At 41.1% G+C, this 4,351-nt stretch overlaps 1 non-coding gene across 1 annotated transcript; it reads left to right on the top strand.

Annotated features, from left to right (window-relative positions):
• The first annotated feature begins 1,290 nt into the window (after window positions 1-1,290).
• LOC126279734 (U6 spliceosomal RNA) lies at window positions 1,291-1,397 on the top strand. The gene has a single exon (XR_007551198.1). It is a non-coding gene; the product is annotated as a U6 spliceosomal RNA (small nuclear RNA).
• Window positions 1,398-4,351: the final 2,954 nt, after the last annotated feature.

Below are 4,351 nucleotides of genomic sequence, written 5' to 3'. Positions count from 1 at the left end.
AATATGGCGGAATGTGCACAACGACATGTTACCATCACGCGTCATAGCCGACTGGTATCTCACAGTCAACGATAAAGTAGCAACGAATGAAAAGCTACATAAAATAGGCCTTCATCCAACGCCCAACTGTGACGCATGCGGAAGAGTCGATACGCTCCTTCATAGGTTCACTTGCGGACATGCGGAAGAAATTACAACATTTCTTCGTCAACGATTGTCAGTGATAGACCGTACGACGCCCAGTGGTGTAGAACTTTTAGAGATCACTCAGCCACAAAAACTGAGGTATCCACGAGCAAAAAACAACGCTACAACGTGGATCATGGGCCACACAGCATCGTTTATTATGCAGAATAGGCATGCTACTTTCCTAGACTATTATTCTTACATAGAAATTGAACACTTTAAAATAAGCCAACATTGTGATTACAGGAGGATATTTGGAAATATGCTGAAAATCATAATTAACGGTTAAATGCTTCAAATACAATATTTGGATCGTAGAGGTTGCCAGTTGCCTGTATGTATGAATCCTATTTGCTTCCTGGGACTTTAGTTCTTGCCGGAATTTTAAGATACTATTCAGATGCTCACCAATGCAGAAGGCATTTCTTTTTTCTTTCCCATTTCCTCTCAACATTTTCCTTCTCTCGCAGAGCAGCGGAGCAACTTTCCTTTCGACAATGATGTGATAGTCTTTTGTGCATCTCAAGAAGACATTTCCTTTCTTTTCTTATATTGCGCAACGGCAGCCTAGAACTCATATATACTATGTTCATTCTATTCTCATTACAAATCGAAGTACATGTTTATTTTCCCTTCGCAAAAAAAAAACAAAAATGTTTTTAAAAATAAAAAATAAAATAAAAAAAGTAAAAAAAATAAAAATGGGTAGCGTCTTTAAAAAAAAAGGTGCGCAGTCCGGAAGCGTGCAGCTGTTGCGGTCGTAAAAAAAATTAAAATAAAAAAAGTGGTTCAGGGGTAAAAAAAGGTGGTCTAGGGGTAACAAAAAAATAAAAAAAGCGGCAGCTGTTTGAAACTGCTGCTGCTCTGGGTGGATGGTGCGAGAGCAAACGACTGTACGATTTAAGTTTTACATCCAATACTGCCAAATCTACAGTTGACAGAGCTGCCACTTACTAAGAACGACACCTCGCAGTAATTAGTTCACAGATTAGCACTCGGCAGGCCTTGTGTTCCTCGCCAGAGCTGCGTAAAACTACGTCCAAGCCGAACAATGTTTGACGCCACGCCATAAGTATATATACAATTTCAGAGGACTGCTCGAATGTACTCGCTTTCGTGGTCCATATACTAAAATTGGAACGATACAGAGAAGATTAGCATAGCCCCTTCGCAAAGATGACACGCAAAATCGTGAAGCGTTCCACAATTTTTTCGTAATCTCACTCTCTCACGCCTCACATCAGCTGCTAATACCATCAGCCACCTACACAAGTTTGGCTTCATATCTGCACCCACTTGTCACAAACTATGCTCTCCATTTACTCAGTTCTCCTCCACTCTCTTTCATTCACAACAGAATATGACAAAGCTGGCAATAAATCTATCCCTTACATCAGCAATGCACATCTAAAATGTCACTCTAATAAAAAGTGAGCTGGCACACCAAAACCACAAGTACATGTCACTAGTACCCCTCCAACTCATTGGCAAACCTGACACAAATCACAGCCAGTCTAAGACTAAGACTAAGACTAAGCCTAGGACAGGCAAAAGCCTCTTCTCTTCCTCAGTATCGCAAAACTCTCTTCCTGTGTTGTTGACTCGTGTGGTCTATTATTTGTGAGTCTGGTTTCGTCGTTCGTCTAAGTATCGCGTCTCAGTAGTGTGTTTACATTTTGTGGCGTGCAATATAGCTTTAGTGGTTATAAGCTAAGTACTTACAAATTTATTTGTGCTCTGTAAAACAGTTATTAAATTTAATAGGCTTCACCGCTTTTGCGTGCCGTTTGTAGCGATATAACGACTTAATACACTTTCGTAATCGTTCGCTTTCTGTGTTTTATAGAGTTTTCTGTGTGTTGAAGTCGTTTAGTAAATTTCGTGCTTTAGGTTTCAACTGGCGTTTATTGTTCCTTCTAGTGAAATATTTCAGGAAAATTTTATTTAGCGGTTTAACTTCGCTTAGTGTTACAGTGGTCATTTGGATTTTTTGGTTTTAGCTAATAATTTTGTGAAGTTTTGCTGTTACTGGTATCGGCTGTGTTGTAGTAGTATTAATACAAGTAGCTGCTTTCTTAGTAGACAGAGAATTTCGAGACCATTATTGTTAGTTCTTAAATAGTTCTACTGGTGTAACTGAAATTTGGTAATGTTGATGTATAGTTTTTTTCAGTAAGTGTAAAATTTTACCATGAATGAAAAGTGTGGGCTCTGTCGTAGATTTGTAAGTAGTGGATTATGGTGTGGGATTTGTTCAGAGTATTTTCATTGGAGGTAATGCAGTGGGGAAGCCAGTGGTCATTTATGGAGATCCTCTCCTGGGAACGCAGAGTCTGCGGTAGAAACAAGTTAATAGAGGAACAGGAGCGTAAGATCTGTGCCCTTCAGGTGCAGTTACTATGTGCAAATGAGGTACTAGATAGGCTGAGGAGGGTGGAGGGTGGAGGGTGGTGGGGAATGGGAACTGGCAGTTGGCAAGAAGGCAACTAGGAAGAGGAGGTATTCAGACAGTTTTACTTTGCATACATGCAATAGATACGACCAACTGTCAGAGTTGAGTGGAGAGGAGCCTTGTGTAGCCGTAGATGTAGGTAACTTGCAGCAGTCCTCAGCAATTAGGAGGTCTAGGTTAGTTGCAAAGTCTAGCAGAAAGAAGGTTCTGCTGCTAGGTAGTTCCCACAGTAGACGTGTAGGCCAGCAGTTCCAGGAAGTGTTGGGGAGTGAGTACCAGGTCACCAGCATTGTGAAGCCTAGCTTAGGGTTGGCTCAGGTGCCTCAAAGCATAGGGGAGTTATGTAAGAATTTTATGAAAGAGGATCAGGTAGTGATAGTGAGTGGAGCAGGGAACAGTCTTGATGGGGACGGGGAATATGATGTCAGTGGAGACTTGGTTAAGATAGCTACTCAAACTCGTAGGACTAATGTGCATTTCGTGCAACTGTTTCAGTGTCATGATCGGCCTCACCTTAATGCAGCTGTTAGGCTCGTTAACGTGGGGCTGGGTAGAGCACTGATGGCGGAGGGCATGGATCACATCTCAGTGGTGCCAGTTGGGTCTATCAATAGATGGGGTTTCACTAGGCATGGCCTGCACCTAAATACATATGGGAAGGGGAGGCTGGCTAAGCTTATAAGTGACAGTGTAGTGGGTGGTGGTGGTGGTGGTAGTGATATCACTCATGGAAAAACTTACTGTAGTAGTTGGTGGTAGAGCTGCACCTTTTTTAGACTGAAGTCAGCTGATAGGTATACCTGCTTAAAGGAACTGCCTCTAACTAAGGGCTCACCTCCAGAGGATGTAATGTAGAGAAGGAATTAGCATATTTCATCAAAATTTTACCACATGTCTGGCAATCTGCCATTACATATAGCTACCTAAATTAATTTCAAAAGTGTCAGCCAATGAATACCACAACACTGAAGTGTTTGGAAAGCAGACTAGTATGCTAATATTAACATATAGTATTTAGATGTGAGGCTCTACTATTTTGACAGCACTTTGACTCCCATCAATGTCATACAAGTCGATGGTGTTCACAATTGCAGCTGATGCACTTCTCATCCTGTGTCTAGGAGTGTGATTGAACTAACTCTGCATTCAGTATTCATCATGTTACACACACAGAAGCTCTACAACATAAGCAGATACAGAGCCAGTCAAGACACAAAACACTAGCAAACTTCAAGATTTCAGGAATAGACAACAACATCACAAACCAGTTTGTGTCACATTACACCAGTATCTACTGAGTTATTAGCTGCTTCCAAATACTAAATCTTTCACTCTTTGTTTTGCAATAGCAACTTGTCCTGCAGTAAGAATATTCACCAAACTGGATTACATCTGATTGACATTTTACTGTTTTCAAGTAGAGCAGCCCTGTGTACACCTGTATCACCACATATATATCACCTGGTATTGTACAGAAAACGGAAATATGTCCATCATAACTACTATCTCACACAAGTCGCATTCACCCACCCATACCCTTGTACTAACCTTCACTGGTGTGTTTCGAATTGTGCAATATGAATGCTGTTTTTAATGGTTCATGAGGCTACTGTGTCTCTTTTTGAAGTCTTGTGGCACCATTGGATGAAAAGGACCGTCCTTTGGTCTCTGTGGAGTTACTCAATAATTTAAATGGTCGAAGCCTGTGTCTTC

Source organism: Schistocerca gregaria, chromosome 6 (assembly GCF_023897955.1).
Source record: "Schistocerca gregaria isolate iqSchGreg1 chromosome 6, iqSchGreg1.2, whole genome shotgun sequence".
Classification (NCBI taxonomy): domain Eukaryota; kingdom Metazoa; phylum Arthropoda; class Insecta; order Orthoptera; family Acrididae; genus Schistocerca; species Schistocerca gregaria.
This window is presented reverse-complemented; position numbering and strand designations above follow the sequence as displayed.